Consider the following 26,178-nt stretch of genomic DNA (forward strand, 5'->3'; position numbering starts at 1 on the left):
TATTATTATTATTATTAGCCAAGCTACAACTAGTTGGAGAAGCAGGACACTATAAACTTAAAGGCTTAACGGGGAAAAATAGCCGACTGAGGAAATGAAGTAAGGAAATAAATAAACTAATGAGAAGTACTGTAATAAATAATGCAATATAGAATATTTTAAGATCAGTAACAACGTTGAAATAGATGTCATGTGAACAACTGTTGCAACTGTCAAGCATAAAAGGTCTTGGAAGGGTTAAGTACTATAGCATGTAGATTTAGATCTTTCCAACAATACAGTCAAGGTTGATATCAGATCTTTCTGTATTGAGGATTGACTCAAGTCAAATTTATCTAGGAATTGGACATAATCTTAAAGTTTCCTTTGGGTCCTAAGGTTCATACCATAGGATCTGCTGGGTTGAGAGACCTTTTTTGGAAGACCCTCATACCATAGGGTCTGCTGGGTTGAGAGACCTTTTTTGGAAGACCCTCTTCTTATTAGCCCTCTCTTCAGGTAAGAAGGTTAGCTTAGAATTAATGCCTACAACGTGGATTTATTCTTTCTCTATTACCAGCTTTTAAAGACAAAGATGACTATTATATGTAAGAATTTCCTTAGATATTTTTACTTAAATTCTCTAGATACTTGGGTGAAAAGAAGTATTCAGAAGATATACCTCTGTCCAGTTAGGTCATTAAAGAGTACAGTACTTACAGAGAGCAGCTCCCTTATGGAAAAAATTCAAGAATTGATTTGCACATTCGAAGATACTGTAATTCTTGCATGTTTAAACCCTATGTGTTTTTCATGAACTTAATCCTTAATCATAGATGTTCTCTGTAGAGAATGGTTACTTCTCTTTTATTTCATTAAATATCTTTCATTTTAAAAGGTAATGATTACAGTACTGAATAATGGAGGTGTAACCTAAAATTTGCTACCTCATACTTGAAGAAATTTAAAGTTGTGTATGATCATTTGGTTCCCTTGAGGCAGGAAACATTTTAGATTAGGCAAGTAATCTCTTTAATTTTGTACTATTTGTTTTGCACACCGTAGTTTCCTTTTATTAGGTGATAAAGTTAAGGGTCGAGTAAAGGTACTTTATGGTTGTTAGGTCAGTATCTTTGCGAGTCTTCTTGTCATTTTGCGTAATTAGATAAGTTACGAGTCCTTCTCCAGCCTCGGATTCCCTCAACAAAAGTTGTCTGATTGTTGAATCTGGGTAAAAGTCTAATGGAGTATGTAATTTTGTTATATTATTCCTTCTTATCCCTCTAGTTTGTCACCACTCGCCTCCCAGACAATATGAGAATCAGCACAATGAATGTTGGTTAAGACATTGAAATAAACAATTTTTAAGATATATTTTATCTCAGTACTTCACCTACATTCATTGAATTGTTCCATCCTCCTCAAATTTAGTGGGGATAAACAAGATTTACGGTTTCAAGAAGGTGACTTCTGGCGGCCCTTCACTGTAAGAGTTGTTCTGGTGATTTAAGATAGGAGGACTAGTCATACAAACCCACTACTATTCTACTCCTATAATTTTAAGTTTGTCAACCAAGCTATGCATGCAAAATATATTACAAAATTAATTTTTGGTAAGTAATGAACCTAAAAGATAAATACCTTGATTTTATATACAATTTCATATTTTTCATATATTTTTTAAGATTGGGTAAATCTAATGATTTTTATCTATATGGGAATAAAGATATTTCTTTAGATGTGGGCAGAGCATACAAGGTGTGTACCAGAGAATATATTGAGAAAATATTTATTTTATGAAAAGATACTGATGACTATAATTAAAAGCAAATTCAACCAAAACTTATTTTGGTCATCATCCAACAGGTGGATGAGTGTAGTATAATACCACTGTTAAAATCTCGTGAATACAACCGTTGGACTCCTGAGCAACGCCTGCAAATTTATAAAGCCTGTTGTGACTTGGGTCCCTCAAAAGCTGCCCGTGAATTATCAACTACGTTTTGTAGAAGGATAAATGAGTCCACGGTACGAAGTATTCACAAAAGTTACTCCATTCATAAGAAATGAGTAGTTCTCGAAGATAATGGTGTTTACAAGGTACTGTACTCTAAAAGTTCTGAATATTGTACATTATATATTCTTGCTTGTTAAATTTAGAAGGGAACATAAAAACTCCTTGGGCAGATATTTATTGGGTCTTATAACCTAAAATTTGTGCTCTGTTGTTTTCCTTTTGATGCCAAAATATGGTGATGCTTTGTATTTTTTTCAAGACATTGTAAATAACCACATGTTTTCCCCCTTTTACTAGTTTTATTGCTTTAGAGCAGTGCCTTTGAAAGGGTTTTGGGGCAATGGGCTTTATATGAAACTTTAAAAATCACATATGCAGTAGATATTGGAGTATACTTTTGTGACTCAATTCATACTACTAAGCTGGTACTAAATATTCAGAATAAATACAGGCCACTGTATATATCAATATTTTAGATCTAACCAGAAATTTACATATTTATTTGGTATATGTAAAATTATGACCAATTCTATAGTCTGTCAATTTTATAAAGAGGGTCAAGGTGTACTAGTGGACAAAAATGCTTGATGCCATGTTACCGAATTTCTATTTAGAAAATTAAAAGAAAAGGATGCCATTATGAGTACACTTACCGGTACTTTAAATGTAAAACTGAATGTCATAAAAACTCTTTAATTTTTATAGTTTTGTATCAATATTCAGTCATACTGAAACGAAACTTGGGATAGATGTTGCCACATTTTCGTTACAGTTTCTCAAGTCAGTGATGGATATTCATGAAGGGGCTTTTGACAGAAAGTATCACCTGCGGGGAGGTACTATTAGGAATCACCCGTAACGATAAGTAGCTTGAGCATCATACAAAGCTACAACCAAACTGGAAAGGGAAACAAATAAGGAAAAAGAAAAGTATCTAGATAAAAAGAAAAAGGAAGGATATAGATAAAATAGAAAAATAACAATAAGGCAAATAGTTATTGTATCATTAAAGAAATGTTAAAATCAAACTAATTGCAATAAAAATACTGTAGAGAGCATGTTGATCTGCTAAAAAATAATAAAATTACCATTGTGAAAGACAATTAAAAAAAAAGACCAACATTTTGGCTGTGTCCTTCAGAGGGAGATAATCTTTTAATAGGTTGTCAATTCCCAAAGAAGATTACAAGAATTTAGTGGGGCGAAAAGCTATACAGTACAGTACTACGAAGTCAGAAATATGGAAACGTGTGTGTTTGCCCTTGTACATCTTGACCTTCTTCATAGATTTGACAGACTATAGTGGGGTTGAGGCGAGAATAAAAAAAAAATGTGTTTAGCTGCCTATGGGTGGTATGTATATTTATAAATGAGAAGAGACGTTGTTGGAGCTCTTCTTGAACTTAACACCTTCATAGGGATAATATAATTTCTTTTACATTTATTTCTGCTACAGTACTTCCATATCTTTGGATAATGATGGGTTATTTTCATTAATCTACCTGAGATTTGTGTCCTATTCCTTTAAAGGAAGGGATAGATTTTACAATTAAAAGAGAAAAAACTAATTCTCCACTACGGATGAAAGCCCTTTCATTTTCTAAGGTAAGAGGAGCTGGTGTAAAGTTTTGGTGTGAAAACAACCACTTCTGACCCTGCTCAACATTTGAACTACATTGTTTTATAGGTTCTTTGATAAGTAACATGTTTTTGATTTTTGTTATGCTTTGAAATTTGGTATTTTTAGATTTACATAAATTACAAACTAGTGCCAGTGTAAGGTAGATAAGCAGAGTACCAAGTTATAAATTGAGACTCAACTAAACATACACAAGACAGTCAATATTTACTAAAGCCCCTCGGATGGTTCAGCACTTTAATGTAGTAGAGGGGCTTGAGCATCTCGATGATGGGCTGGGCAATGGCGGCTTGGCGATTTATCCATCCTGGCAGGTTCAACCATAATGCTAAAGCCAGGTTTGAGCAACCAGACCAAGATTGGACCCCAATAAATTTATATTTTTATTTCTATATTGTTATTATTTCTTTTTTTTTTCTTACTTAAATAGAGTGGATATTTCCACATTCGTTATTACTGCCTGGTTAAATGAAAAAGATGAGGGATCACGGTTGGGAGGTGTTTAAATTCAAAGCTATATGTGAGAGAGTATTGGATGACATCAGTCATTTCAGAGGTGGTTTTGACCATTTTTAGCTTAACTATTCTCAAGGGTTGGGTCATTGGAATTCAGGGGGATTCAATCCTTGAGGTAGGACTCCCGGCTTCTGGCCAGAAGTCCATCATTACAGATACTGGGAGGATGAATCCTCCTTTATTTTTTGTGTTCCTGGGCTGGTTTAGCTGAAACCTGTGCCTCTATACTGTATATGTTGTGGTGCTATACCACTAGTAGGGTATGGAGCGGACCATTTGGGAAGTACACTCTTGCTGTGCTGGTGGTAGAGAAAGTAAATTTCCTTCCCAACATATGATACTTTCTTAATATTCTCAAACAGGTAAACCAACCAACAAACAAAAGACAAACCCTTGCTTAGGGATCCTTCAAATAATGACCCCCTCTCCCCTGGATATGCCGAGTTGTTTTAGAGTCCGATATTGTGTAGGCATTGCTCGTAATATGAATTATGAAGACTTGTTCCATCTCTTCAAACTTCTGGAGGAGAGAAATACCTGTAATAAAATTAAATCTTTAAAAAGACATAAAAGATTATGCTTAGATAAAGTATTGTGATGGAACGAAAGCTAAGAATGCTTTTCCTGAAGTAAAAGGTGGTAAAATTTTAAAATTTTCCTGTCCAAAATTGCACAGCATTCAAAATGTTTTGGATTCAGAATATGACTATACAGTATTCCAAAGTGTTCTGCCTTCTTTGAAGAAGTTCTGGAAATGGCTCCTAAGGTCAAACCTGAACCAGTTTGGCATGTCACATCATACAAGGAAGGGAGTAGTATTATCAAGCGTTATAAATCCCTGGAAAATAAAGCAGGTTGTATTCCTAAAGGGAATTTGAAATGCTAGTGAAAGCCAGCAATGAAACTCTGGCAGCACAATTGAATAATTTTAAACCTTCAACATTAGATTTTGTCCAGACTGTCTTTCCTCCCCATGCTTTCAAGCAAGTAAAAGGAATTATCTATTGTAGTGATCTCTGAGTTTTCTGAAGATAATATACTGAAGAGGTACCTTACTGCAATTTTAAAGTTAAAAAGCTTAAATGGAATAATTATTCCATTTGATTGATGTTTTTGACACCCTACAAGCCTGACTATATGAAAATCAAACACTTGAACATTACTGTCAAGAAATTTCATCCATGCTCTATGCATTGTTACAAGTGTTGAGTTTAACCATGTTAAGGTGAAATGCAGATCTCACACTTTTTGCCAAAGATCTCCTAAAGAATGCAATAAAAGAGGTAAAACGCTTAAAATTTCAAGGTCGCTTGTTCAGCGTGCCGAAAAAAGACTGAGACAAACGAAGAGTAATCTTAGATCTGTCCCATTTGAATACATACATTCAATGCGACAAGTTCCATATGCTGACAGTCTCGCAGGTATGGACCTTACTTCCCCGTGGGGCCGTCACCACCTCTATAGATCTTACAGACGCTTATTATCATGTTCCGATAGCAAGGCATTTTCATCCTTTTTTAGGATTCAAGCTAGGCAAACGAGCATACACCTTCAAAGTGATGCCATTCGGACTCAATATAGCTCCCAGAATATTCACAAAGTTAGCGGAAACAGTGGTCCAAGAGCTGAGAACTCAAGGAATACAGCTAGTAGCCTATCTAGACGATTGGCTTATTTGGGCCAACAGCATCGAGGAATGCCACAAGGCGACGGACAAAGTAATAAAGTTCATAGAACACTTAGGGTTCCCAATAAATTTCAAAAAGTCCCGCCTTATTCCGGCATCATGCTTCCAGTGGTTAGGTCTACAATGGAACCTGATCATATGAAAACTGTCGATTCCACCAAATTCGGGAGACCTTTAGTTAAATTCTTTGGGAATATCACTGTAGTCAAATATACCCTTGGAAGCTACTGAAAGGAACCTTCCATCAGGACGACATGGCTATCTCACCCAAAAATAGATTTTATTTTTTTCTTCAATTTTTTATTACTGCATTTCCAGGCTTTCTTTTGTTTACTGTGGTGGAAAGGATGTTACAGTATCACCATTTATGTCTAGGGCTAGGAGGCGAGTTGTCATGCAACTGGGTATTGATAATTTTTAGTAAAGACTTTATATCGACTTATTTCCATTTTTTAAAGCACTGATTACTTATTTAGGATTAGTTGAGCAATGGTTGGACCTAGATCAAGTTGAAACATATATAAACTGACAGAAAGGACAAGGATGCTTTTAAATCAGAAATCTAGTGTGCCTTTACTGTTACCTAGCGTGTCCAGAGCTATTATGTTTATTCTAGATATTTTGGTCCCTTTAGGTATTGAATTTGATAGGGTCTTGTTCTGCTGTTAGATTAACCTTATTGGCTTAGGAAGCTGATCTCTGGTTGTTCAGCTTCTATGATTGGTAGTAAGTAATCATTGAAAATATAGGTCACAAAAGAACATTTTGAGCCTGTGAATAAGGTATACTGGAATACTAGACTTAGATGTTGTGGTGGGGTAGAGATCAGCAATAGCAAACAACAAATGTTTCTAGTTTGGAAAAGCCTATTTATGACATACTGTACCTGATCAGTAGAAGTTCAACCAACTTAGACCCAGTCACTGAGGTAGTTACCGTGGATTTGGTGGTGATGAAGATCTGTCTATCATTATGGGGTTGGTAAAGATGAGCTCATTAGTATTCAAGCCACTTTGCTTGCATCCAGGGAAGAGAAAGCAAAACCTAAATATTTCCTTTGTGTTGATGAACACATTGTTGCTGCTGTTGTTATTATTATTATTATTATTATTATTATTATTATTATTATTATTATTATTATTATTATTATTATTATTATTGTATTATCTAATTACAACCCTAGTTAGAAGAGTATGATTCTATAAGTCCAAGGGCTCTAACAGGGAAATATAGCCCAGTGGGGAAAGGAAATAAACTATATGAAAAGTAATGAGTAAAGAATATAAGATATCTTAAGATCAACAATGTTAAAATAGATGTCATATACAGTATAAACTATGAAGAGAAACTTATGTCAGCCAGTTTAATATAAAAATACTCGCTGCAAGTTTGAACTTCTGAAGTTCCACTGATTCAACTGCCTGATGGGGAAGTTCATTCCACAATCTGGTCTCAACTGGAATAAAACTGTTAAGAGTATTGTGTAGTATTGAGCCTAATGATGAAGAAGGCATGACTGTTAGAATTGACCACATACCTAGTACTAAGTGCAGGATGGTGCAGTCTTGGAAGATCCAAAAGCAAAGGGTGTTCAAAATTATGAAAATTTCATGGAACATGCATAAAGAACTACTGTACAGTAACTGAATGTCGGTGCTAGAGAATAATATCTAGATCAGGAATAAGAAATTTAATAGACTGCATGTTTTTATCCAACAAATTAAGAGGATATTAAAACCGAATAACAGAACAGTACTTAAAATTAGGCAGATTGAAAAAATTAAAACTTCTTCAGAATAGGTTGATCACTGAAAATCTGAAAAGACTTTCCAAACAAGAATTTTTTTTGGCAATTGAAGAAACTGGCCGAATGTGTTTCTCAAAAGTAAATTTGCAATCAAGAATCGCACCTAAAATTTTAAACAACTCCTATAAAGTTAAAGAAACATTATCAATGCTGAGATTGAGATGTTGAGGAGCCACTGTTCTCAACCCACTTACGTTACTACTTTGATTTTGTCAGGGTTCAGCTTCATCCCCCATAATTTGCACCATGCTGTAGTTGTAGCTAGATCTCTATTAAGGGATTCAGCAACCCCAGATCTACATTCAGTAGATGAAATTGACGCAAAAAGAGTAGCATTATTTGAATATGCAACGAGCTTGTCCAGGATACGGAATTTAGAATGCATAAGCATCACAGTAAGGAATAGAATTGATATCCCTGAATAGAAATTGAGGGTAGACTATTGGTGAACAGCCATGCCAGTAGTTGAGATAGCTACAAATGCGGGATGTGTTTTACCAGAATCTTGGCAGCACAAGAAAAAAAAAGACATTAGGGTAGTAAATGATGAATAGATGGAAATACATGCTTATTTCAATTTGACCTCATTCTTTGTGGATCAAAACTCACAGAAAGGACACAACACTGTATGGAAAGGATACTGTACACAAAAAGTGAAACAATAATTTCTTTTGTAATATTTCTTTGAAATCTGACTCTCCATCTAAATTCATTGGTAAAGGGATACTGTACTGCATTTGTAATTATGTTCTGTATATTGTAAATGTTGAACTTTGTACCTACAAGATTTCCTTTAATTTTTCATTGTTTCTTAACAAGAGCATGAATGGCTCATTTGAATCTGTATCACCCATTTGATTTTCATGTAGTAAAGATCTGAGGAATCCTGGTTTCCCTCTCTCTCAAGAGAAACTTCAGCGGAACCAAGATGACTGCAAGGATATGTATGGCCTTGGTCACTGTTATAGATAGGTTTTTCTTGGTCAGTCTGAAAACTGGTTTATTTAGCTTATTTCATTATTTCACATATAGTGAGATATAAATCAAATGTGTCCCATCAAGAGCAAATGGCTGGTTTAGTGAGTTTATGGTACCTAACCACATAATGAATTCACTCAAAACTGATTGCGATCGTCATCCGACAGGTGGATATATTTAGTGGAGTTTCAAAGTTAAAAGCTCGTGGTGAGTACAACCGCTGGACTTCCGAAGAGCGACTGCAAATATATAAAGCCTGTTGTGAGATGGGTCCCTCCAAAGCTGCTCGTGAATTGTCAAATATGCTTGGTAGAAGGATAACTAAATCAACCATACAAAGTATTCACAAAAGTTACTCCAGTCGAAAAAATTGAGTTTAGCTCTCCATGATCATGATTTTTAAAAGGTATTGTATCTACAATTTATGGGAATGCAGGTTGAATTATTGATAGTGATAATATTAAAAGTCATAGAAAACAATGATTTTGGTTTACAGTGGAAGATTGGTCATTTGGATGGCTTTAAATGTACCACTGTTCATTGTCCTTGTTATATCTTATGTTTTGTAAACCATTTTTTTTTTTGTATACATGTTTTAGATTGAATGTGCTGTATGCTGTTTTATGTGAACATACTGATGTTAACCAAAATAGAAACGCATACTGTATTACTGTATTTCGATGAAGTTTACCCGAGAGTCATAATGCTATTACTGTATTAATTAAGTGTGAATCTCAAAACTTTAAAATAAAGATAGAAAAATATTCTCAACATTATCTGTACTCTCCTCTTTGGACCACACATCATGGTATTGTTGTACTAAATTGAGGTACGGAACCCACTCCTGGTGCTCCTGGGGTCATGTCCTGCTCCATGTTTTCATGCTTTCTTTTGTGAGCTCAAGTTGGCCTGTCTTTCTTACACTATATCTACTTTTTGTGGTATTTTATAATTTGGATTTATATTTTATAGTTGCCTTTATTCAGGACTAGCATGCATGTCTTACTTTTAAGGTATATTTTTAAGTGTAAGATGCTTCATAGACAAATGGTGATTGGAAGATGTGGATCCTCATACCATGTGTCCTGCATGCAGGGGCAAGCAGCGTTATTTAGGAAATAGACTTTTGGAATGCTCTAGTTCTACTGTACTGATAAATGTGTAAATGCCAAAAGGCGGGAAAGATAAGACGGTTAATATTTTCAGTGTTTAGATCAAAGTACAGTGGTACATACTTTTTAGCTTCTAGCATTGCCAAGGTTGGCTGTAAGTAGAAATCGGTTCTTAAGAACCGAGTGAGAATTTTGAGGGGCTTAAATCACATTTTTCTTCTGTTATGGAACTGTTGTGTAATCTTATTCAATCTCCTTCTGTATGATATTCATGTTATTTCTAATTCTTCTCCTACTGCTTTCATAGGCATTAGCATATCCATATTTCTCCCACCATGTTGACTATGATTGCTTTGAATAGCCTAACTTACTATTTTACCTAGTCTACCTTGGTAATATATTTTGTTTGAAAGTAATGATTTAGTTTCATTGTTAATCAGAGTAAGTGAAAGAGAGTCGAATCCTTCAGTAGAGACTTTGACTTATCTTTAGGGTTAGTTCTGACTACCGGACTTCCAATTCAGCTCATTAATCTCTTGGCATCCTTAGTAGAAGCTCTGGTTAGGGCAACAGATGCTTTTTCCGCTGCCTTGATTCCCATACCTGAACTTACCTCTATGAATCAACCTTCGTGTGCCTGGATTAACAATGTGCCGTATTGTATTTCCCCCCCTACCAAAATTAATGTACTGTATCAGATCCACTTAATATTGTATACTACAGTACAGTAATTCTAATTCAGTGACTATTACTTTGGAACTTGAACTATGTGCTTTCTTGTCTTCATTCACTATTCTGAATAGTCTCACATTGTTTTGGGTTCCCATCCATATTTTCTTCTCATTTGGTAACTGTTCTTTAGGTACAAAAACAATCTAGCATTGTGCATTATACTGTATTCCTTATCTAGGATGATGATAAGTGGTGAATACACTTTCCACCTTAGCACTAGGTTTTATTGAAATGACAAGTGTGTGTGTTGGCTAGTACTTTTAAGGGGAATCTATTTCAAGCCTCAAATGACCTGGTGCTTGAAATAACTTTAAATTTGTGATAGCATCATTTTTTCATCTATCTCCTGAAGGTGTGGATGAAAGGGAGGGATATGGCCAATTACAAACCTGTATTACTCTAAATGTTCTTCTTGTTCTTGACCAGCTGGGGAAGAGAGAGATCGTTGTTGAAGGAAGAGTACCATTCAGAGGATGAATATTCTTTTATAACTGAAAAGTTATAGCAATACAATCTAGAAAAGGTGACCCAAGTACATACTGAATTGGCTCATTCGTGTGTCTGCATAGGGAATTACAGTTGAATCATGTCAAATGAAGTTTCAGTCCTCAATATTTGAACATTTTTCATGCTAAGATCATCCTAAGTATGGTTGTGAAGAAACCCTTTTCACCTCAGTCCCCTTTATTGTTATTATCTGATTCGTATCCGTAAAGGTTTTCAATTTACTACTCAGGACAAATGCCAGATTTGCCTGTATCCCCAGAGCAAGTTCATTTACTGGAACCAGTAGCAGAAACAGCCAATGGACTTTCATTGAACTTGGGCTACACAACTTATGTAACTATAAGATAGAGTATAGGTCATTTCTTGGAAATTATATTTTGATAATGAATTGTAAGGGTTCTATCTTTCACCTTGAAACAAAAGTTTACAGGATACCCTGCTCTTAATCAGATACTATATCTGATTTCTTACCTTGTATGGATCATACCAGCTAAGGGTACTAGTTAAGTTGGTGGAGTTTTACCAAATTTTTTCTCAGTAAAGGGAACAGTATGTTTGATATTAATTAAATCAGTCCTTGATGCCCATAAACATTTCGTGACAATCTAAGGGGCTGTCTTGGATTCAAGAAAAGTTTCTAGAACTATTGAATAAGTCTCTAGCAGAACTCATTTTCATACCTTAAAGTCAGTTTTTCAACATCTTCCCACCTCATGTTTTTCATTACTTTTTTCTGTCTTCCTCTTTTATTCCTAGATGTTGTGGTATGGCAAGACCTTCATTTAGGCTTCGTTCCACTGAAGAATAATTCATTATTATGGTAGGTCTTGTGGTTCTTCCAAGAAAAGTCAATGAGTATTTAGAAGAAGCATTCAGTGTTGGAGGCAGAATAGCTAGTTTTCTGTCAAATTGGGAACTTCTTCATCTGGGACTGTGGGTTCTCAAAGAGGTATTTGGTATACCTCTTCATTCTTAGCCTCTTTTATCAACAATCCCAAATCCCTTAGCAAGGTAACGACTGTAAGGAAGGAGTATTGGATGTTCTCATTGTTCTGAGAGGCCTTCTGTGCTTCTTTATTCCAGTCAATCAGAATCAAAGGATTTTCTTTCAGTTTTTCTGCAGGAAGGTGTACCATTTTCAAGTACCACTCTTTCAGTTTAAGAACACTTACTGAAAATATTAAAGAGGGTAATGGCTCCAGTATTCAGATGGATATATATGGTAATAAGGGTCCCTTTTATCCAGAAAATTGACTGGTGTTTGACTTAATTCTGGACAAATTCATCTTTCTCAAGAAACCCAACCCCTTGAAAAATCTAGGAAGTTCTGTAAATCTCATAAATTTAATACACACTCCATCTCAGAGGATTCAATATTTGGGGATGATGATAGCTTCAGTTCCTTTTCTAGATTATCTATATAAAAAGGAATTCATTAGTTTCTGAAATTATTGGCATAAGTTGATAAAAATGAATCATCTTCAGCAAAACTGTTCATTAGATTTCTTGGCACATAACCATCATCAAAGAAGTTTGTCTCTTTAGGCCATCTTAGGATGGGAGACCAATGTGGTTCCCCTTCAGTCATTGTTGAAACAGATACTAATGAAACTTTGATCCCCTTATATAGGATTCAACCAAGCCATTGGCCTGTTGAGACAATCGTTCAAATCTTCCACAAGATTAATGTAGCTGTTCAAATTCCAGATGTGTCACTGATTTTTGTGCTTACAACAAGGGATTGAGGGTCTAATAGACCATCTTCATCTATAAGATAGTGGAATAAAGAGGAATTAATTTTACACATAAATTTCCTCAAGTTATAAACAGTCTACAAAGCTCTTTGTCAAGCAGAGAAAGTAGCCATGGTGAAGGCCACTGCTTTAATCACTGGCAACACAAGAGCATTTGCCTACATCAGTAAATAAAAGGGCATTCAATCAGAGATCCTGTTTTATTTTAGCTCATGAATTATTATAGGGGACAGATAATAGTACAATACAGTAATAACTTATTTCCTCTTTTCATCCTGGGCAAATTAAATATTCTAGCTGATCAAAGGTGCATGAATCATCAGGATCTCCATGACAAGTTGTTTCTCACCCTTTAATTTTTCATCAAATATTGAAATACAGTAGTAGAGGAAACCCAATAAATATATATTGGATTCCCATGAAACAAAAGCTCACATTTTGCTTTTCAGTCCTGGATCCTCTACCCTGGATGGCAAATAATGTGATTCAGAGATGGTTGGTTGTGGATTTTTATACTTTTCCCCTGACATCAATGATTCTTTCAATAACATAATTTTTTGGGAGTTTCAGAACATCAGAATAAGCCTGTAAGCTAATTTGGCATCAAGGAGATGGTTCACATATCATTGGCTACTGTTATCATAAACTCCTAAGAAGATTACCACAGAGGACGGATACACTCAAACAATCTAAATTCCACTACTACTTCTGAACCCACATGTCCTTCAGCTTACCATTTGGAAACTTCCTTGTATCCTCAAAGCAAAAGGATTTTCAAAGTTCTCTAGGCTATAAATTTCAAATTCGAGAGAAAATCTAATAATAGGCTGTATTTGTCTTTATTGGAGCAGGTCGAGAAAAGTTTTTGTTAAAGAGTTCAGTGAACACAATTTATTAGTTTCTGTATTTCTTGGTTTGTGAGAAGAAATTTTCAGTTTCAGCAGTTGAAGGTTATTGTCATAATTGCTATCCACAACATAGTCATGAATTACTTTTGGATTTACTTAACACTACTTTCATAGTAAGTCTAGATCCTTGTGAATCTTAACCTTATATCAGCATTTTGATAAATTTAGGAAGTAACAACCAACATCCTTTTGATAATCACCCAATCTTAAGATAAAAGTGGCACCAATTGTTAATAGAGCTGTATAATGTGGAACTTTAAAATAAGGCCTTACTCCTTTTGCCTATGTTGTGCCAATGAATATTGAATAATTGTACTAGTACTTTAAAAGGGATTTTGACAAAGGAAAAATCTATTTCTGGGTGAGGACATGCAATAAACATTGGATGGTAATAAATGGAAAAATTTTAATGTAATGCTTTTAATACAATGAATGAACATTTTAATAATTCATACGAATTACAGGGATATAGACAGAATTTTTTTACATGTGAAAGAACATTCAGGAGCATAATTTGGTAAAAAAATGGACTGAAGTACCATAAAATGTACATAGCAAATAATTACACAGATTAATCAAAATAGAGGCTGGAAGCCATAATATGTAAGCCATAATATGTAATGAATACATTGTCAACTAGAGGGGCACTCAGTGGAGCGCAGACCTCCGCCGCGGCAACTCATTTCTCGACCTTTACCTTTGACGTTAACATGTATTAATTGGCGTGGACCAAGTTTGTAGTCTCTGACAACAATGTCCAAACTTGTGGCTAATTATATGAATTGGACATTTTGCTTGACTGTGACTTTGACCTTTGACCATGACCTTCCAAATCATTTCTAGATTTTTACATAACAGTTGATCCCTGCAAGTTTCATTACTCTACAATTATAATTGGGGTCATGAAGTTGTTCACAAACAAACAAACCCACAAACATCTGTGAAAACAACCTCCTTCCAACTTTGTTGGCGGAGGTAATAAATGACCACTGTCTGAGACAATGATTAAGGTGGAAACTTAAATGTTTCCAGCCTATTGGAAATGTCCTTTCCTGGTGATCTGATAGACTGGAATTTGAGATCTGCTCCAGCTCGGTAGTTTCTTGTAGAGTCTACAACTTCACCATCCTTGTGAGCTAAAGATATGAGTGTTTGAGGTTGTCATTACCTAGCCCTCCCTAATCCTAGCTTGGGTTGAGAGGTGGCTTGTGCACTGATCATATGTACTGTATATGTGATCAGTCTCTAGATATTGTTGCTGTCCCTTCCTTTTACTACTCATGAGCGGTCTTTAAGATAATATGTCTTGCACATGACTCGATGCAACTGCTGCTGGGTCTTGAGAAGGTATCCTGCCTTTATACAGTACTTTTGTAGATCTATGCCAAAGGTGGATGGGGAAGACCTTAAAACACATTTATTTATATTCTGATCAGTTCTTGGAGGTTAGATATACATCTAGTTCAGAATGCTAAATAATATAGTTGCAACTTACATAAAATGTCAAACAGACCCCCTGTCTATTATATCTACAGTAGGAGCTCTTCTGCAAGTGTCAGTAATGGCACTTGGTTAAAGTTTTGCTATTTGAACTCTAAACATACATTTACATGAGAAATATCGTCTTTCTTTTCTACTAGGGTTGCGGCTTGGCTAGTGATAATGATATTAATAAAAGGACAGTGAGACAGTCATACTCCTCACAATGGGTAATTAAATCACAGTACTGACCCCATGCAGTAATAGCTCACAAGTATAGAGGAAGATGACTTAAAATGCACTAAGACTTATCACAATCTTGAAGATCGAGTGTTTCAAACTGATGCAACTGAGACAAATAACAAAAATCCCTTGACAAGTCACTTCTTTGCTTCTTGCCATTAATCGCAAGTGTCTCATAGGCATGTGTCATTTAAAAGGAAAGGAAAGGAAAAAATATTGTAATTGTTCCCATACTAACAAACCTTCCGTTATTTATGTGGATTATATTTCAGCATAAGTGCAAGATAATCCACATAAATAACTCCAGGTATGTATTAGTTAGGGAAAGATACAAATTATCTCTAAAATTGTCATTTTTGTTAATTTATTTAATAAACTTAGCTTCTAGAGAAGAAGCTATATGAATATCAGGTGTATATAGTAATAACAAAATTATTAAAATTCTATTTTTCCCTTTTAGACTTATGGCTGGGTAATCTCTCCCCCCCACCCCAACATTTAGCTATGATAAAATCAGGCTTTTCTTATTCAAAATAGCTCGGTTGATTATATTTTAATGGATTAATCATAGAAGAACTCCAAATTTATTACCTCCCTTGTACTTAAGTACAATACAGGGAAATGCTATATATGAGTACAATAAATTCATATTTCAAGCAGTTTCTAAAAATACAAACCTTGTGTTACTGAGATTCATTCTGTTATCATCTTTGTTTTGTATAAATCATTTCCACTTGCTCAGTTGAAGGGTGAAGAGCATTGGACAAATGGGATAAGGGGCATGTTGGCTTGTTAATTTAGGTAGACATTTTTTGTTCATTTGTTCTGTCTGTAACTAGGCCTGTAGGCATAAGTAAAAATCATTACAATTGTAGAAAATGCATTCATTATTTCAATGAGTCATGATAAAATCAACTTCAATGAATATGATCTCTCAAGATATCGATAAGTTTTATGTTTGGAAAAGTTTTATAAAGGCAATATTATTTAATTGTAATTAGCTTAATACTGTATATTATTTTCCATATGCTGTACCCTGTACATATTTGTTATTGTTTTGAAACCTGGCTAATGCCTAATGTTAATCTGAGAAATTTGATTGTTATCAGGGTAATATTTATTTTTTATATCGACAAGATTTGCCATTTATTAAAGTACATATGATATACAGTAGGTTAGATTGTGTTAATGTTGTATACATGTGATATTTATTTCAACATATTTTCCTTTTGATAAATGTGTTTATGATTCTTTAAAGACTAAATGTTCTAGAATCTTGTTTTTGTGTTTCACTATGATCATTTAATAACTGACAGTAATCAGAACAAAAATGAAATTCTTAGATATTTACAGTGAGGACAATTTACATGGGGATGGTTTGCAATTGTTTACAACTCTGTTACTTCCAACATTGTTTATTTGGTATAAAAATTCAAAAGTAAGCTTTTGAAGTTTGTGCTATCACTTTGAAATTACAAGCCATCAGATTTTGCAGTCATTTGAAGGCGGATATATTTCTGAATCCTTTAAAAAAGGAAACACTTTCTTTACGAAAGGATGAGATTCCCTTAGTGCAAAGTATGACCCAACTTTCTCCATTCTGTTAATCAGCTTATATATTGGTCTTAAGACATCACCCATCTTGCTTGCTCTGTTTCTTATCTTTCCATCTGTAGTTTTGGTCTTTACTAAATTTGTTGGAATAATACGTAATATGTTGAAATATTACACAGTGTTCCCAAATTTGACCCTGTAATTTGATGTGACAGTGGTATCATATTACAGGGGATACGTAAGCTCACTTGTATTTGTGCCCTTCGGACATCAAATGGCCTAATACAGTTGTGGCCATGTTGTGATTTATCATCTTTGATTCTCTCCTGAAGAACAGATCAGCTATTAGGACATCTATTTAGCTAACCCCACATATTCATGACAAGCAAAGGCTTGTTCATAAAGATGTTACCTTCTTCCTTTAACAACTGAGGCCTAATTATCTCGTGTTAGGGCCAACATACAGTAATAATACATTGGAAAGCATACTGTTGTATCTCTTTTTGATGCCCTCTGTTAGTCATCCTAACCTCCTTGATGCCTTTCAAGGCTTCATTATAACACTGGTACTGGGATCAATACAAATGCTTCACTCAACATAGAGTTGACCTGTGAATTTCACTGAAGGTACTGTAATCTTAACTCTATTCATACATATTTAGGTTGAGTAACTTACTTTTACAATCCTTTTACAATCCTTTACATATGTAAGTACTTTACTTCTCTTTTTTGCAAGATATCCTCTTTTACTAAGGCACTAAAAGAGATTTGTTCTTACATGAATACAAACCCTCGTTCTTTATGTAGAAGATTCAGCGTAATATGGCGTAAATGGACATAAAGATTTTTAACAAGGTGCCAACAACCTCCCGGTCGTTACTGGAGTAGTAGGGGGCTAAGTTCGGACCACCCGCACACACAACAGAGATCGCTTCTGATTTGGCCTTGATAGGGAGCAGACATTTTCTGCTGCTTTCTTCCATTCATTACTTTATGGTATTGTTAACTTTGTTTTGCTTTGCATTTCGTGCGGAGAACACTCCTGCACGGAGGTGTCTCCTTGCGATGGGTGTCAGGATTGGCCCTCCTTCCAGTGGGAGAGGTTCTGTAGGAGGAGGAAGAAGTCAAAAAGGGATTCTTTACCCCTGAGCTCTTCCTCAAGGTCTAAGATGTCCCGACTTTCTTCTCCTTCCCCTAGTACTGTACTGTACTCACCTTTCTTTGCTCGTTTTGTCTCCTCCGGAGAAATATTGGGTAAGAGTGATGAAGATTGATCCCTGCACAACCTTCAGGTAAGGAAGTCCATGTTGCTTCCCTTAGTGAAGTAGCTGTCTTCCTCCCGGGGGGAGTCTTCCTTCAACACTTTGCAGCAGTTGTGGCCATCCTTGAAGATTTCAGGTTCCCCCTCGAAGGACAGGCTCCTGGAGGTCTTGAGACATAGAGCACAGCTAGAGCTTACGCCTGCTCATGGTGGGGTTAGCTACAGCTCTTCTCCCTCTCGAGCCAATAGAAAGGAGTACCTTTTGCTTGGTCTAGTGCCCACAAGTGTCTACATCCTCTGAAGTTCCTTCTCCCCCTGAGGTTCTGTAGGTTGGTACTCACAAGAGTAACCCCCTCCAGAGCTGCGTGCACATGCTGAGGTTGCTCAGCAAGAGGATCCTTATCCTCCCTCTTTAGAGCTTGCCGACCTTTAGCATACACCTTCATGAACACAAGCTGTTGTAATTTCTTTAGAGGATCGCCCCTCAAGTTGCTTGTAAGCGTGGCCACGATCTGTCGTCAACACACTCGAGCTCTTCGGAGAAAATACTTTCCTCCCGTAGCCCAGTAGGTACCCAATCTTGCCACTGTGGCCTAGAGTGTTTCAGCACCCAAGGCAATCGTTCCTGCACGGAATTCGCGTGGTGAGATGGGAAGAGCTGTTCGCCCCCCATCAGCTCATCTTACACAACAACTTTTGCCTTGCCCTCGTCCTGCCGAGTTTGTGCGCCCTTTCAAGGCATGTTTCCGTAAGCCTACCACGCTCGAACCTCTGGAGAGTACCAACTCTCACAAATTTACATTTAACGAGCATTCACCTCAGAATATGCTCAGTTGCACCTTCATGGAATCCTGATTCTGTGTAGATTCAGGAGATTGTGAAAGCAGCCATGTCCACTCAAGCTGCTTCTGTTAGGACTTTTGTTAGGACCTTCATTGGTTTGTCCTGATAATCCAGTCACTATTAATTTGGTGACAATAGTGTCTCCATGGAACCCTAGGGGCCCACTTACCCCAGGTGTTGGAGCACAACGATCATCTTTCATGGTCCCTCTGACACTGCATCTCCTGCCCCCTGGCTAGGGCACCAGTACCATCAGCCCCTCTTGCTCAGCCTCCCATACTCAAGACATCAGCGTATGTTTCCAGATACGAGAAGCATCTGGAGACGTATGCTATCAGTACAAAGCTTTCGGAGCCTGGCCCCATGTGAGAGATGTTGGGAATCTTCCAGACAAAGCTTCACCAGAGGTGTAGAAGGCCAAGGCAGGTTACTCTGCCTTCAGGAGACATTTTCCACCCAAGAACCAGTAGGGGATTGAGATCTCCAAGAGAGATCTTGTATACTACTCTGTGTCTTTCGTTCCATCCCCAGGACTTTCTGTTGGCTCCGCAGATCTCTCACAGACTTTGGAGTCAAATGAGACTTCCCAGACTCAAGAGAGCCCTCAGAAGGAGGCCAATAGCATCTTAGCCTCCTTCACAGGCAAATCCCGGGGTCAAAAAGACACGGCTTAATTCCCCAAAAACTCGGCATCTAACATTGTTTACGACCCTGTTCTAAAGAGGCGAATAAAACAGGCAGTCTCTGGTATGTCGGCTCCTACACCTCAGAAAGTTTCTCATAGGCCTTGTTTCTCTGCTAAGGTGCCTGATAACGAATTTTACCCACCCCGGGGTCAGCTGAGTATGAGCTGGGAGGTTGATGTAGACCTTGATGATTTGGAATGTTTGGTAGGTCTACTGCCAACAACAGTTAGCCCTAATAGGCCCCGGTCACTGAGCAGGGCAAGTCAGACTCCATCTTCCTTCAAGTCCTGTCTTGCATTCGGACAGTAAATGGACTTGGGGAAACCAAAGTACTCCACTCCAGATGGGAGAGATGCAACAATAGACCTTCTGTGCCATGCCCCTAGGCCCAAGAAGCCAAGATTAGAGCTTCCTTGGTTCAAATTAGCAGCTGGGTCCATCAGGAAGGCAAAACTCAGTCTCTGCAAGAAAAGAAAAGACTTTCCTAGGGCTAGCAACTCGTCCATGATACTTCCTCCCCCATTCGTGAGGCAGAGGAAGTACTACAACATTCTGATGGACAACCCTTCTCCCCTGCCTTTAGACCCAACAGTGATATCCTTGTCCCAGGCCTTGTCAGTAAAGAAGCTAAGAGCACAACCAGTAATGTTTCCAGTTGCTGACACTGCGAACATGGAGAGGTTGGCGAAGGTGACCCTTCAAACCTCTAATGAGATGGACCACTTGTCTGTGACAGTTAGATCTTGAGAAGCGGAAGATCTTTAAGAACATCGTCCAGTCTGGAGCTAGGGCGATAGAGTATGTTAGTAATAATGCCGCTAACCAGTAGGCTAACTGCGTCTTGAAGAAGCGAGACGCCATTGTCTCCAAGTTCCAGAGGCAAGTACGGAAGAGGGAGATCCTCAGCTCTGTAACTCCCCTATTTCCACCCCATCTGTATTCCTTGTTGAAGACAAAGAGGCTATTGCAGAGAAATGTATATAAGCAAGTCATGACTCTTCAGGGCAGCAACATCCTGACCCTTCTCTTCGGCACAAGTTGTGGCAAAAACTTCTCCTGTGCAGCGAAAAGTGCATAAGATCTCCAGGTACCGTTTTGGCCAGTTCAGTGCCGGTAAGAATAACCTTTCCAGACCAGAAGGGATTAGGAAGAGGAGGGAAAGTGCTAAGATGAGGATAGCACCCCTGCTAGGGAGCCATTACCCCCCACAGTTCCCTCCGGGGGGAATGCCTGAGATGCTGTTAAGTGTGCTATAGGGCCAAACCCACGCCAGTGGGATTCTTCTGCTGGACAACTGGCTAATTCGGGCAGACTCGGTGGAGGACTCTTTCCTACACTGATGTATGTTTCTCAAGTTTTGTTACAATCTAAAGATTGTGGTAAACTTTGAGAAGTCACCCCTGCAGCCCAAACAAGACCTTATATGCTTTATATAGGATTGCAAATAAACACCCGATTGGGGAAGATATTTCCATCTCAAAGCATAATCGAAAGGTTCAAGAAGTGGCTCGACCCTTTCTTGTACGAGGCTCGCTACATGCCTACCGATATCAACACCTGATGTCCTTGGAACGCTTAGTCCCCAACGGTCGCCTTAGCATTCGGTCACTTTAGTGACAGCTGAAGACCCTATGGTCTTAGAGCAGGCATCTTCCAGAAGTGTTCATTTTGGCTGGATCAGAGCAGAAGAAGAAAGACTTTAGTTGGTGGTTACAAGACTCCAACCTTCTCAAAGTGGTAGATATTTTTCCTCCTCCGGATTTGATGCTTTTCACAGATGCATCAAAAGAAGGGTGGGGCCTCACCTGCAGCAGCATATTACCTTTGGGCTGTAGTCCGACTCCAATTGACAATGCCACATAAACCTCCAGGAGTTAAAAGCAATCTTTCTAGCCCTTGAACATTTCCAACAGCTTCTTTCAGGTCATTTAGTAGTGTTGTTGAGTGACAACACGGCCATAGTGGCGTACTTAAATAAACAAGGAGGTACGTTTTCACAGCAGCTCTGCAATCTACCAGTCGAGATTCTGTGATGTACAGATGTCCCTTTCAGCTCGGATAATTGGGTCCGAATGGTCTTTTGATCCTGACTTTGTGGGGTTCGCTGCTAATAAACCTATTCACGATGTCTCTCAATTGCAAACTGCCACTGTATTGGTCTCCAGTACTGGATCTGCAGGTGGCATTTTAAGATGCATTTCACCATCCTTAGGATAACCTTGATGTCTGCGTCTTCTGCCTGATCTGGAGGCTCCTCAACAAGGTGAGATCGTCTTCCAACCTATCAATGATGCTAATAGCTCCCCTATGGCTGTATGCAGAGGGGTATTTGGACCTTCTGCTGCTGCTGCTGACAGAGGATATGAGGGAGCTAACCCCCTTACACGACCTTCTGTGTCAACCACGTGCGAAGATCTATCACAGGGCCGTTGCATCCTTACGACTTCACACCTGAAGGTTATCCAGCATCTCCTCACTCAGTGGGTTTTCACGACCAGTGGCGAAACGTATTTCTGGATACCTCAGGAGGTCTTCTATTGCACTCCATGAGGCTAAGTGGTCAATATTTTGTTGTTGTTGTCAAAGAAGGGTTATCTCTCCACTCAGAGCCACTGTACCAATGATTGCCGAGTTTTTGTTTCATCTCCGAGAGAAAAAACTTTGGAAGTCTCAGCGGTGAATGGCTATCGCTCGGCCTTAAGCCTAATCTTTAAACTGCAAGGGGTTGATATTTCCTCTGGCAGAACTATCTATTTTCATACTAAACTTTGAGTTATCTTGCCCTTAGTCAGAAGCAAGACTCCTCCTTGGAGTTTAGTTAAAGTCTTGCATTCCCTGAAAGGAGCTCCTTATGAACCATCAAGTTAAGCGTCAGACCGTGACGACTCCTAAAACTGTTTTTCTCCTCGCCTTACCTTCTGCAAAGAGGGTCAGCAAGTTGCAGGGTTTCTCCTACGACATTGCTCATTCAAGGGGCTGGGGGCAGGTTACATTCAACTTCATTCCTGTGTTTGTTGCTAAGACTCAAAATCAGGCTGTAGTAGACTTTATTTTTGGGCCCTTCCAAATTACGGGTCTACAGGACGTAAACGATGATACTGATCAACTGGTAATATGTCCTGTGCTTAGTGGATAACCAAAAACACAGTTTCTTCATGGATTAGACAGGTCAGTGACTGTGTCGTTAGGAGCCAGGGAAAATGTTCCAGAGTTCATAACGTCAGGGGCATTGGCACGTTCTTGGCATTGAGAAGGAACTTTTCTGTGGTGCAGGTGTTGCAAGCATTCATATGAAAGTATCAAACGACCTTCACCACCCACTACCTGCAAGACGTGACTCACAGGTCCCCGATATGTTTTCTCTAGGCCCTGTGGTAGCTGTTCAGCAAGTGATCTAGCTGCCTTAGCTCCCTTAAAGGATAATTAGCAGATGATTGAGGACAGTGATTATGGTATTAGCCTGGGATGAATGTAAAGTAATGACTTTTATTTTCTTTTCTTCATCTTCCTCTCTCTAGGGGTACAGCATCCAAGGCCCTACTAGCTGGCTCTCAGTGACTGCAGGTAAGCCCCTTTTTGCAAATTTTCAGAATACATATTTATGTTTATATATTCTGTTGCAGCCCTTATTTCCTGGCAAATGAGAGTTGGGTTGCCTAGGTCTCAGTTTGTATAACCACAAACTTATTGTGTATACATAGCCTAGATGTGTTGTGTGTGTTCCCCACTCACTAACCATTATTGCACGGGTTGTTGACCTTTCTGGTAAAGTATTGTCAACCCACTGGTTTGTGAAGTGTCAGGATACCCATCCCAAGCTTCTTTAAGCTTGGATGTGACAATCTTTGGGCAAAGTTTTCAGCTGGTTGAATGGACTTCCGCCCCCTTATAGGTGAGTCCCCTATTGTAAGAATGAGGGTTTGTATTTGTGTGGGAACAAATAACAAATTTGGAAGTAATTTGTATTTTTCTTTACTATACAAACCTGAAGTTCTTTACACATACTTGTCTGCCATCACTTTCCCCTCAGCAAGTCCTACATGTAATCAAAAGTGGTCTCAGTAGTGAGTGGCTTCACTCCACTACCATGGTAACAACCGGGAGTTTGTTAACACCTCGCTAAAAATTTTTATGGCCATTTACGCAAACTCACACTAAATCTTCTCCTATGTAAAGAACTTCAGGTTTTCATAGTTATGAAAAATACAAATTACTTCTAAATTTGTTGGATTTTGCATCAGCACAAGTTATGTACAGTTGGAATAATTTTATGATTAGGTATCATCATCAACATAAGCATTTTTACATCAGGTTCCTTGACATGGGTTACTTTCACTCTGTCTAGTGCTTTTTCTGTCAAAGTTTCTATCAGTTCTAGATTTAAATCTCTTTTCTCCCTGATCTTATTTTGTGGATGTTCATTGTTGTGACAATTGAATATCAATTACTTTCATGATCTCATAGTGTGCCTGCACTTTCTCAATATTTGGAGACCTCAGGAATACATTCTTCAAGTTTTTATGTAATATGTTTCAGTACAGATGTCATAACATTTCAGCTAAGAAAAGTGCTTTAAATTGAGAAACTACAATTGCAATGAATAGGTCTACATTGATGTGGCCGTAAAAGGTAAAGCACATATTTAACTAGAGTTTCAAGGGGATGGGGGAAGGTTACACTCAGCTTCATCCCTGAGTTTGTTGCTAAGACCGTTCTTGAATCAATTGAACCAAGTGGACTGGATAATGTAATGGATGTGACTAAAGGAAACATCCTCTTTTTTTTTTTTATGACAATTTAACCTTATAATTAGGCTTCTTTATCGAATTTGAAAAATACTAAAGCCAACAAAGGTGTTGCAACCCTCATCAGTTCCTCCAAAAGAGCTAGACCTCAAATCATGCAGAGTAAAGTATTTTCATTTTCAATTGGGAACAGATATCAACTGAGATTGAGGGACTCCCAAAGTAGGATTCCTATCTTTGTTTTCCATATACAGTACTTCGTAAATCCCTTGAACAACCTTTGAAAGCATTACCTAGCATTTATACTTCAAAAAGGCCTTTCTCTTTTGATTCTTCCCTCCTGAACTTCTAAACAGTTTGGAAGGCTCCACTACAAAAATCACTTGGGTACGCCAAACAAATTGTCTGCTATTGATTGTTTCTTAACCCCTAACAGCAAGCTGCTTAGCATTCTTGCAGATTCTTTTGAACCTTGCATTATCATCTCCCAATTAGGTTAGACTTCTTGTGATACAGTCATTGGTTAAATCAGGCTAACAGTATTACATATTGAAAGGCATCAGTTTACCTTCACCACCTCCAAAATCAGGGATGGCCTCCATAGGTACAGTATATGAGTTAGAAAGGAGCAGTTCATCTTCACGTACACCTACCTTAGGATGTCGTTTGACTTGTACTGGTACCTTGATGTTTTTTAAATTGGTCTCGTTGGAGTAACCGTGGAGTTGGGTAACTTGTTCTGTCAAACATGACTCCTTTTCTATTCTTCTATCTAACTTTTAACTCATAACCTATCAGCGACCATCCCCCACTGGACCTGTATTTCAAGTGAAAATTTTTACTTTCATTCAAATTTCCATTTCAAATTAAACATTGTTGAATCTGGTTTGCCACTAGCTTTAGAAATAGAGAAAGATCAGTGATGGTTAACTTATTACTTAGGGTAAGCGAACTTGAAACCCTATATAGGTTCATACCAGAAAATTCTGGTACAGTACCTTTATTCTTGGTAGCTAAATCATTTTGAATTTAGTTGGAAAAGTAAACAAATTATTTGTAGATTGTAAATCCTTGCTTTGTATGAAGGTCCCTCCTCTCTTCTGTGAGAGTTTTTTCAATGTTATATGAACTTAAGAGCAAAACAAGCTTAATTGGGAGTAGTGAGAAAGTTTGGGTATACCCTTTTAGGGGTAGTTTTATCCTTCTAGGAATTGCAAATGTATGTTTCCTTATTAAAGTTCTTAGTCTCTCACCTGTTTGAAGTAGTAAAGTAATTTCATGTATAAAGACAGTGGTTTCTATTTTTTATAGGATTAGTATACTTAAAATTATTTTATTGTTATAAAGTTGCACACACAAAAAGTACCATAATTTCTTCAGTTATGTACAGTGTATGGCCCTTTATTAATTGATATTTCATTGGTGATGACAGATTTGGGAACAAGTAATTGGTGGTTCTCCTAGTACCAGTAGTAAGATTACAAGAGGACTGGGCAAGATATATGTGGCAGGCTTTGCATACACAAAGAACAGGAGCAGTGGAGTACGGGAATATTGGCGCTGTCAGGATAGAAAATGTCCAGGACGATTGGTCCTTCATGGAAGAGAAGTGATTAAGATTGGAGTTCACGTCCATCCACCCGAAACTGGTGGTAAAACATCTTCTGACATTATCATCAGACAAGATCTTTAGCTATATTAAAAAATTAGCAAATATACTCTAGAAAATAT

At 37.6% G+C, this 26,178-nt stretch overlaps 1 long non-coding RNA gene across 1 annotated transcript; it reads left to right on the forward strand.

Moving 5' to 3' along the window:
• Nucleotides 1-1,850: 1,850 nt before the first annotated feature.
• Nucleotides 1,851-26,178, forward strand: LOC137645012 (uncharacterized). The gene is made up of 3 exons (XR_011045252.1): nt 1,851-2,079; nt 8,791-9,029; nt 25,880-26,178. It is a non-coding gene; the product is annotated as an uncharacterized lncRNA (long non-coding RNA).

Source organism: Palaemon carinicauda, chromosome 8, assembly GCF_036898095.1.
Source record: "Palaemon carinicauda isolate YSFRI2023 chromosome 8, ASM3689809v2, whole genome shotgun sequence".
NCBI lineage: Eukaryota > Metazoa > Arthropoda > Malacostraca > Decapoda > Palaemonidae > Palaemon > Palaemon carinicauda.